The 11,022-nt window shown below is 47.6% G+C and overlaps 1 long non-coding RNA gene across 1 annotated transcript; it reads right to left on the bottom strand.

Annotated features, from left to right (window-relative positions):
• Nucleotides 1–5,385: 5,385 nt before the first annotated feature.
• On the bottom strand, nt 5,386–6,377 carry LOC111760363 (uncharacterized). Its single transcript, XR_002794067.2, has 3 exons — nt 6,270–6,377; nt 5,880–6,008; nt 5,386–5,689 (listed from the first exon to the last, which is right to left on the bottom strand). It is a non-coding gene; the product is annotated as an uncharacterized lncRNA (long non-coding RNA).
• Between the last annotated feature and the right edge of the window lie 4,645 nt (nt 6,378–11,022).

The following is an 11,022-nucleotide window of genomic DNA, read 5'->3' as shown; positions in this document are numbered from 1 at the left end:
TTTGGGGAACTGCCATATTGCTTTCCACACTGGCCGCACCATTTTACATTCCCACCAAGAATGCACCAGAGTTATAATTTCTATGCATACCTTCCAACACTTCCTATTTCCTGTGTTTTGTGTGTGTGTGTGTGTGTGTGTTAATAATAGCCATCCTTGTGGGTGTGAAGTGCTATCCCATTGTCATCTTTTCTTATATTTCTCTGATGCTAATGATGATGAACATCTTTTCTTATTGACCATTTGTACTTCACCTTTGGAAAAATGTCTGTTCACGTCCTTTCCTTTTTTTAAACTTTAAACAATAACCATGTATTATTTCTGGGCTAGGTAGGAATAAGCATGGATTTCTTTGTTCATGCCTCTCTTGTCAATTGTTGAATTGACTGGAGGCTGGTTAGTCTAGGATGGATTTAATCACATTTCTGGTGACTGACTATTGGTTGCAGCAGTGAGGGTGACTAGGTCACATAATCCATCAGAGGAGCACAGACTTGTTCACATGGAAGTGCAGGGTTTGTTTTTTAAGTTGCATTTTCTTGATTCAGTACTTGCACAGTTATTGCAACCTTTTTATTGTTTTCCAGAGCTCTGAGGAAGATGACTCTGCCAGTGTTTGCTAGTCATTCAAAGTTTGCGTGGGGAAATGGAACCATGGGTCATCTTAGGTCACCATTTTTTAATGATGTTGTGTTTTTCTTGTGGCATTGTCAAAATTCTGCATATCTTCTGGATATTAATCCCTTCTCTGATACATGGCTTGCAAATGTTTTCTCCCATTCTAGAAGTTATCTTTTCACTTTAATGATAATGTCCTTCAATATGTAGAAGTTTTTACTCTTTTAAAATTTTAATTAATTAATTTTATTTTTCAAATTCTTTATACCCCCCCTCCTTGCAGCTTGCTGGGTGTCTGCTCTCTGTGTCCATTTGCTGTTCACTCTTTTTAGCTTCTCTCCCTTTTTTGTTGTGTCACCTTGCTGAGTTGGCTCTCCACGATGCTTGAGGTGCGGGCAGTGCTCCGCGGCATCTGCAGGCCAGCAGCAATCCGTGGCGCTTGCGGGACAGGCGGCTCTCAGCAATGTGTGGGAGCAATGTGTTTACATCTCAGGATGTAAACCCAGGGCCTCCCATATGGTAGACAGGAGCCAACTGATTGAGCCACAGCTGCTTCCCAAAACGTTTTTACTTTTGATGGAAATAATTTATCTATTGTTTCTTTTGTTCTTTCTGCTTTTTGCATCATATCTAATAATTCCTTTCAAAGTCACAAGTCAGGAAGATTTTCCCCTATGTTATCTTCTAAGCATTTTAGGGTTTTAGTTCTTATATTTAGGCCCTTGGAAGTGATGGCCCAGGCAAAGGTGAAGATTAAATCATTAGAGACCATAAATGAGGAGGATCAGACCTGGGAAATTCCAGGCAAAGATTTTTAAAAATAGATAAGTAGGCTCAAAGAACTAAAGAAAAATATGGACAAAGAACTAAAGGAAATAGGGAAAGTGATAGATGAAGAAAAAAAGAATTTCAATAGACAAATGGAAAGTATGAAAAGTAGCCAAATATAATTGAAGGAATAGTAACACAGATGAAAAAGCCCCTAGAAGGGTTCAACGGCAGAGTGGAGCTGGCAGGTACACATATATTTATAATTGTTATATCTTCTTATGGAATTGACCATTTTTTCAATATTTAGTATACTTTTCTGTCCCTTGTAACAATTTTAACTTAAAGTCTGTGTCATCTGATAGCATAATCACCTCAGTTCTCTTTTGATTCCTATTCAGTAGAATATTTTCCATCTTTCACTGTCAATCCATTGTAATTATCTTGATATATGGTCATCTCTTTAGTTCATTACAAACATTTGAAAACTTTGTTACTTCTAATTAAAACAGAGTGCTGAGTTTCATTTGTTAAAAATGTCATAAGTAGCCAAACTTCAGGGTCAAAGATAGGTTTACTAGTTTGTTTTTCCAAACTAAGTTCAGTTCTGGTGAAGACATCAGGTGTGTAAATAGTTCAGTTTAGTAAGAGTGAAAGGAGTCTGTACTAGAATTATAAAACCAGTCTTGACCTCAAGCTACTGAGAAATAAAAAGCATAACCTTGCGAAAATATCTACCAAGTCACTCCTGCCCCCACTTCTGTGGATTCGCCTGTGAGGGCATGGCCTTGCAGGAGAATATCAAGTGAATAACTCCTCCCCCATTTGTGTAAATCAGCCTGTGAAAACATGGACTAGTAGAAAGATATCAAACGAGTGAATCCCCGACACACAGTTCTGTAAATCAGTCCCCAACCTTGCAGCTGCATTGTCTCTGTAACCCCCCTGCTTGCAAAATTTCATCTAGCAACATATTAGCCAATGAGCAAAAGTTATGCTGATCCAACCTCAAATCCTACATAAACCTATAAAAACTGAAAAATGGGGTTCAGAATGTGGAGAGTGACTCTCCTCTGAACATAGGCATAATAAATTTGTTCCTCCACCTCTCTGGAGTGCCGCTTTTGGGTCTTTCTCTGGTTCAGAACTCCTGACTTGCTGCAACAAAGCAACTCGCTCAGAGGTTCCTGTTTCTTGGCCTGGCAAAAAAAAAAAGCTCCATTTTAAAAAAGTTATGCCATCTTCCCTATTCTTTACTAGGAGGGAGGAACATCTCAAGTTATACTCTTCCTTTTAATCCCTGCACAAAAAACTCATGTGAAAATTCTCTCCTTTTAGTTTTCTTCTTGGTATTGATTTGTACCTTTATTGCACCACATTTAAATGCTTTATGATACAAATTCTTTGAAAAGTGTTGAGACTGATTTTATGGTGATCACCCCTCGAGTTGCTTCCCTGAGACGCCCTCTCTGGGCCCCTCTCAGGCCATTGGCCAACTCTGCCTGGGCCTCCCTGCCCTTCTCCATTCTGCCCTGAGCATTCCCATGGCCTTCACCTGGGCATGGGCACCAAGCTGGAAACCAGGAGGTACGACCTGGGCACACCTAGCTGCCCAGTATCCCTCCTCCGGCGCCAAATTGAAGGCCGAGCTGCAATACCACCTGTGCCCACGGGACGGACACCCCTGGATGGAGCGCCAAGCACCCTGAAATGCTGCAGAGTAATCAGAAGGCATGAGGGCTTCTCTGTTCATGCCACTCCTGCTCCTCACCAGGGAAGAGGTGTCCCCAGTCCCCAGGCTCTGAGGACATGAAGGATCGTGCCTGCGGGTGGTACAGATGCAGGTGCAATTGATCCCAGAAGGGTTGTTCTGCTTTCTCCCGGGCTCCTGCCCGGGCTCCCCGTCCATAAACCCACTCCTGCATTCTCCCAGGGAAGGCTCCCATCCTCCTCAAGTGCATGCCAAATCCCTCTGGCTTCTCATCACTTGCTGGCTTGGAAACTGGCCACTCTCCCTCCACCAGCCTCATCTATGTATGCCCACAGACAAAGCCAACTGTACCTTTAAAAAGTCACCTGTCAGCTGTGGACAGGTCAGACCTGTGTCCTGCACAGGCCAGGATTGCTGAGCCCCTGAACCTTCTCCTCCCAACACAAGTGGCTCTACATACAAGTATTAAGTATTTACACATGCCTCTTACATGTGGCATACACGTGTGCACGCACACACATGCTCATCAAGTTAAAAGTATACAGAATTGGCATAGCACACAGAATTGCCTGCCGGCCTGAATGCTTCTTGATTTCTGTCCCTTCCTGGCCCAGGTCACCTCCCACCCACAGACATCTCCTCCCAGTACATGTCAGTGAAAGGACAGGAGCAACTCCGATGACAGCAGTGAGCGGGGCAGGTCAGGAGGGACTGGAAATGAGGAATCTCATACAGCAAGACGCCTCTCGGGATGGGGTGCACCCTGGCTGAGAAGAAAAGAAAGCCTGGAGATGGAGGGGCTTAGGGGTGAGAGATGAGAACCATTGTGATGCAGTAGAGCTGGGCTCTCTCGGTGTGGAAAAGGGCCATTTCCCTGGGACTCTCGGGAGGTCCAAGGCCATGTCCAGTCCATCAGCACCTCCCGGCAGCTCAGATGTCTGGATATCTTCACAATGTGCTCACTTCTCCACAGCTCCACTGTCCTCACCCTGGTCCCAGCCACTGTTTCCTCTTGTGTGGATAGCCGGTCTCCCCATGTTGGCCCTGGCCCCCTCAGCCTGTGCTCAACTGGGAGGCAGAGGGATCCTGCAAAGCGGTGAGGCAGGTCACGTCTCCCTCTGCTCACCCTCCTCCAGGGCTTCAGTTGCTCCCAGAACTCCTTAAAGTTTGGCAGCTCCTTCCTGTCCCAGTTGCATCTCCCATCATTTGCACCTACCTACCGATCTCTTACACCCACACCTGTAAAAGGAGGGTGAAGATGGGGGCTGGGGCAGACCTGGATTGTTCTGGGCCTAGGAAACGGCATTTGACGAGATGCGATTAAGGAGTGAGTGTGTCTAAGCCACTGCATGCCAGGAAGGCACTGCTCTAGGACCTGAGGTACTGAGGAGGCGGGGGGGGGGGGGGGGGGGGGCAGGGGCCAAAGCAGGTGGGGAGGTGAGTGCCATTGTCAATTGGATGGCCAGGAAGGCCTCACTGAGAGGGTGGCTTTTGAGAAGGACCTGGAATTCTGGGAGTGAGCCAGGTGGAAACCTGGGGGAAGAGAGCTCCTGACTGCAAACAGCCAAGGCAAAGGCCCTGAGGCAGAAGTGGGCCTACTGTGCTTCAAAAAATGCTAAAAGCCCAGTGTCACTGGATCAGAGGAAGAGCTGGATCAGAGGAAGAAGCGGCAGAATGGGAGGAGAGAGGAGAGAGGGCCTTCTCATATCAGGCTTCATCAACCCCTACCTCCAGTCTTCTGGTGGGAGGTATAACTTCTGGACAAAAATTCTATATTGTATAAGAAAAGCTCTGAAAATAAATAGAAAATTAATTAAACTCAATAATTTCTCCTTTTAGAATCTAAATTAAATAGCCATTCCAGGAAAAATAATACAAGAATGCCATTTAATAATTACCTACAACAGGGAAAAATTGGAAACAATTTATATAATCAACTATTAGATTATAAAGTTTTTATGTCACTTTACTGAATTTTAGAAAAGAGGAAAAGTCATATATTAAGGGAGTCAGGGAAAATTAATGTAAACTTTTATAAAGCATAAGTTATTATTGTTATATATTTAATACATGAATCTGATCATTAAAGTAAGAAAACATTCCAAGGTACTGAGAGTAGTTCAAGCTAAATGACAGAACAGAATTGATGATAATTGCGTTAATATTTTGTAAATTATCCCAATTAGTCTGCACTACTTCCATACCTGAATCCCAGAGCGACCCCTCCAACCTTAAGACAAGGTAATAAAATCTGGATGTGCAGGAAATGAAAAGAAATTCAGACAAGGAATAGCAACTCAGCTTTATTTTATGCAGTTAACAGACATCTAAGCGCCAAATGAAACAAGTGTGCCCCAGCACACAATTTGGTGCCAACAATAAAGTGGCAGGGCCTCCAGGGACCCATGCCCGAGGGAAGGAGGCGCTGCTTGGGAAGGAATGCAAGATTAGATCCCAGGTCTCTTCTCCTAGTTGAGGCTTCGTGGAAACAGGGGTGCAATGCGCTGGATGTTACGCATTATCAGGGAGAGATCATTCAACAAGGCATTGATAGAAATTCGGAGTATGCCAAGGTCTTGGGCACTCCATCTCCTACAGGTGAGGGGCAATGATCAAGTGGAAGGTGAGAACTCGGTCCTAGGCCTGGGGCCCCACGCTCCCACCCCCCGCCCCCAGAGATCCAACAATGGGATGGCTCCCTGTCTCCATGACCACATTCCACGGGGTGAGATGGGCCCCACACCCGCCGCCACCCTCCAATCCAGCCCCGTCCAGAACTCACAAAGCCAGGACGCTGCCATTCACGGTGAACTCCTTCTGAACCGCTTGCCCTTGGCGGTGGATATCAGCCATCAGGGACCTGCCGGCCATCTCTGCCTCCAGTGCGGACCCGAAGGGCACGGTGAGGGTGCTGGGGGAGGCGGGGTTAAGGCACCATCCCCTGCTGCCTTCGCCTGGGCCCCGGGCCACCTGGCCCCTGGGAAGCTCTCCTGCCAGTGGCCCACTCTCCCCCTCCTGTCAGCTCAGGCCGCTCGGGCCTGCCTCCTTCCCCCTTCCAGCCCTCAGGCATCCCCTTCCACCATCCGCCCTTGAAGCCCCCCAGACCGTCCCCCACGGCAGCCCCTCCACCTAGAGCCGGCCCTGGCCCCCCCATGGCCCCTGTAAAGGATACAAGGTTAGAAGTCGGCTTCCTGCTCCTCCAGCCACCGGCACTGCGACTCCACCAGACCCCAGGGCACGTGGTGCCCGCGCGGCCTGGGGGGCTCCCCCGGCGGCAACGACCTCCCCTCCCGCGCCGCAGGGGTCACAGGCGCCAGGGCCGCTGGCGACCCCCGAGCCTTTGGGGTCACCAGGAATGCTCTGGCAGACGGGGCGGCCGCGGTCACCCTGGACATTAGGGCCGCTGGAGTCGCCCTGGTCGTCAGGACCCAGAGATTCCTCATGGCGGTCGGAATCACCCATGCCACCCTGGCCTTCAGGGTAGCCCGCTTCACCCGCCACAGCGCCTGCGCCTTTCTCTTCCGCCTGCATGACTGCCGCGCCTCCGCCTTCCCCCTCACTCACAGCTGCGGGAACCAGGGTCCGTCTCTACTTGCCGCCCAGCGACTGAGCCTTCCTCACGAAAGCTCCGCCGCTTACTGCATTGGGTGCGTGGGTTCTCAGTGCGCGTGCGCAAACAACTCCCAGGAAGGAGACAGGGCACGTGAGCTACTCTCACCAATCCAGCCCTGCCCTGGCTGAGGGGTGCCTCAAGGGGATTCATGAAGCTCCGCCCCTTAGCAAGGGCCTTCACCCTCATGCGCATGCGTAAACAATCCCCTGGGTACTCTCCAGGGCAGTGATTGGTTCTTGCCAAGAGGGCCCTGCCACAGGGCTTGGAAACCACATCAGACTGAGGCTCCCTCTTGAACCTCTCTAACCCCCTTCACAGGACTACATTCAAATGCGCCTGCGCAAACAGAGCCCAGGTGAGGCCTCAGGCAAGTGATTGATTTTGCCAAGCAGGCCCTGCCCTTGCCCCGGAACCCCTTCAGGCTGGGCCCCCTCATCACGGGGCTGCGCCCAAGTGCGCCAGCACAAACAGCCTTCTAGTGAGGCCGTAGGCAGGTGACGAGTTTCCACCTTTGCCCACAAAGGTCCCCTGTGGGACACAGAGACTGAGGTGCCCTCACGAAGTTGCTAAGGGGTCCTAGGGCTGGTGCCTGGGTCTCCCAGGCCTTCTGAAGACTGTGCTGGACAGCTTTGCTGACAGCGAAGCTGTGTGTGGTTGGGTAAAATTCCTTCCTGGCAAAGGGTTGAGTGGGTTTTTTGGTTTTGTGTTTTAGAAAAACTTGAGAATACAGCGAGGTTCCTGTTTGCATATATCAAAGAGGCAAAAGCCCAAACTGTCCCTCTCCTTGCCATTGCTCCTCCTTTTCAGCCCTCATCTTATTCCTCTGCCCCACGCAAGGCGTGTGAATTCCTTCATCTCATTTTCATAGGCAAGAACTTCAAGCTGTCTAGCACATGAGTCAGCGCACATGTGTGTTTGTGTGTGATTCCAGCTGCTGAGCGTGGGGTAGAAGGGAAAGTGCTGGGGTGGGGTCCTCCAGGCGTTCCCTGGCCTCCCCATGTGCCCTCAGGCCTGTGGGTGAGCGGACACAGTATTGTGCCTTGGGGTGACACGTCCTGCTCCCTGGGCTGGCCTACCAGTTAAGGGGTCCTTGGCATGGCCCAGCTCTGAGCTGAAGGCTGATGCACTGGACGTCTGAAGTTTGCTGTGTAGCTTCTTTAACCCAGGTCTTTCACGTCACATCCCGAGACAGCGGAGGCTCTCCCACATCCCCCTTAAGCTGGGGTGCTGGCTGAGGAGGAGGAGGGTCCCTGCGGGGACATGATTTGTGTAGTATTGAATCCACTGCAAACATAGCAATGAAACCATCATTTTCTAAAGCTGGCTCTGTCTTCTCCCGCTCCTTTTCTGGGATGGGTTGGGGGGGAGGGGCTGGTGCCTGAAGTGTGGGGAGGAGACCTGCGCCCACACCCAGTTGTTTCATTCAGCAAGAATTTGTTTTGAGAGCCTCTGCCTGACACTATTCTCGGGACCGTGAATAGAGCAAGGAAGGAAGCCCCCAGAAAGCGTTTTCGCCCTGGAGCAAATTTTGCTTTTGGCTTTCTGCTGTCATATCTTACTATTGTCTGTGATTTTACCCTTTAATGTACCTTTCCAAATCTTCATTTCTACACTCTTCTCCAAGTCTCTTCTGTCACCCTTGCATTTTTGTTTTTGTTTTTTTCCTTTCAGGCTTCAGCACGCCCTTTAGTATGTCTTGTAATTCTGGTCTTTTGGTAAGATGCTCTCTCAATTTTTGTTTGTCTGTGGAGACTTTAAAATTAACCCTCATTTTTGAAAGATAGTTTTTTCAGATACAGAATTCTTGGCTGGCAGTTTTTCTCTTCTAGGACCTTAAATCCTTCCTACCATTTTCTTTTTACCTCCATGGTTTCTGTTGAAAGGTTGACATTTAATGTAACTAAGATTACCTTTTATGTGATACTTTGCTTTTCTCTTGCTGCTTTCAAAATTCTCTTTATTTCTAATATTTGTGATTCTGAATAGTAGGTGTCTTGGAGTAGGTATATTCGTATTTGTTTTGTTTAAGGTGCATTGTTCTTCTTGGATATTGATAGTTATGTCTTTCGTAAGGGTTGGTACGTTTTGGGTCATTAATTTCTCAGATATTCTCTCTGCCCCTTTTCCATTCTCTTCTCCTTCTGGGACACAGATAACACATATGTTTGTGCATTTTTGCATTGTCATTCAACTCCCTTAGACCCTGTTTCATTTTTTTCCATTCTTGTCCCTCTCTGTTCTCCTGTCTTTTCCAGTTCCTTTTGACCTGTCCCTGAAATCTATCTTCAAGGAATTCCAATTGGCTGTGTGCCTCTAATGTATTTTTTAAGATTTATTTTACTTATTTCTCTCGCCTTCCCCCTCCACACCAATTTCTGCTGTCCGTGTCCATTTGCTGTGTGTTCTTCTGTGTCTGCTTGCATTCTTGATGGCACCAGGATTCTGTGTCTCATTTTTGTTGCATCACCTTCCTCTATCCACTCTCCATGTGGGCAGCGCTACTCCTGGGTGCACGGGCTGGCTCACTGCAGGGCGCACACCTTGTACCTGGGGCTCCCCTACACAGCACTACTTGCACGTGGCAGACATTGCTGAGTGTGGTTCAGCTCATCACATGGGACAGGAGTCCCTGGTTTTGAAACTTGGACCTCCCATATGGTAGGTGAACGCTCTAACTGTTGAGCCATGTCTGCTCCCCTCTAATATATTTTTAATTTCATCCGTTCTGTCTTTCATTCCCATAATCTCTGTTACTTCTTTTTGAAGAATTTCCAATTGTTCTTTATTTTCACCCAATGTCTTCTTAATATCCTTTATTTCTTTTTACATTTTCCTTCATTTCTTTGATTTAGGAGAGTTGTTGAATATCATTGATTAAATGTCTTAAATCCTGAATCTCCTCAGTATATTTGTTTTTTTTCCTTTGGCTGGGGCATCTTGTCCTGTTTCCTAGTTTGACTTGTAAGTTTTGCTCATGTATAGGCGCCTGAACATGTTGGTGAATTTATTCTGATGGCCAATTTCTTTCTCTTGCCGAGTGTATTTTCTCACAGCTTTACTTTGATTTTTAGTTCAACTTATTCTTTATTCTAAGTCTTTAAAACTCCCCAACTTAAGTTATCAAAATCAGGCCAGAGACTCACTAATATAGTGCAGATTTCCTCCCAGGTGTCTAACGAGAGACCTAAAAGCAGTTTTTATCCTTGCAGTTTCCAGGCCTGCCAGCAGATGACATTCATTGGACATCCCTTCCACAGAAGTATTTCTTTCAGCATCTGCTTTCCAGCATTTCTAGTCTGGCCAGAGCCAAGATTTGAATGAGGCTCTGCTGGCCAAATTCACTGAAGAGAAACCCTCGAGCTCACCCTCCCTCTTCCCTTGTAACACCTGATAGGGAGAAAGATGACTGTTCCCCTCTCAGTTGGCTTTGGATTGTCAAGGGTTTTATCCAGGTTTAATGTCTTGGGGATGGGAAACCTTCTCAGCTGCCATGGCGGGTTGGTAACTCACATTTCTTGTTCCAGGTGCTTCTTCTCTCTGTACCTCACCCTCATGGGAGATGTGCAGCACTGTCTTGGATGCCCGATTCCCAAAGCAGGTCCCTTGGACAGCTTTTTGCCCTTTCTCCATGGCTTTTGTGAGAGAGTTCAGCCCTGCCTGCCTACTTGATGCCATCTTCCTGGACCTGACTGTCTGTTCTTTAATTGGAGTGTTTGGCAAATTCATATTTAATATGATTACTGATATGTTGGATGATATAAGTCTAATATTCTGCTATTTGTTTCCTTGTTTATCCTTTTTGTTTTGTTTTCACTTGACTTGGGAAAATGTCCATGCAAAAATTGGGCATACCTTAAGTATACAATTCTATGAGATACAAAAAGATAATATAGAGGTGACAGACTTGGCCCAGTGGATCGGGCATCCGTCTACCACATGGGAGGTCCATGGTTCAAACCCCAGGCCTCCTTGACCCGTGTGGAGCTGGCCCATGTACAATGCTGATGTGCCCAAGGAGTGCCGTACCACACAGGGGTGACCCCGTGTAGGGGAGCCCCACGCGCAAGGAATGTGCCCCTTAAGGAGAGCCCCCCAGCGGGAAGGAAAGTACAGCCTGCCTAAGAATGGTGCCACCCACACGGACAGCTGACACAACAACAAGATGGCGCAACAAAAAGAGCACAGATTCCCATGCCACTGACGACAATAGAAGCAGACAAAGAAGACACAGCAAATAAACACAGAGAAAAGACAACTGGGATGGGGGTGGGAGGGGAGAGAAATAAATAAATCTTTAAAAAAGTATATATAT

The sequence above is a fragment of the Dasypus novemcinctus genome, chromosome X (genome assembly GCF_030445035.2).
Source record: "Dasypus novemcinctus isolate mDasNov1 chromosome X, mDasNov1.1.hap2, whole genome shotgun sequence".
In the NCBI taxonomy this organism is placed as follows: domain Eukaryota; kingdom Metazoa; phylum Chordata; class Mammalia; order Cingulata; family Dasypodidae; genus Dasypus; species Dasypus novemcinctus.
The sequence above is the reverse complement of the archived record's forward strand: the minus strand, read 5'-3'. Positions and strand labels throughout refer to the sequence as shown.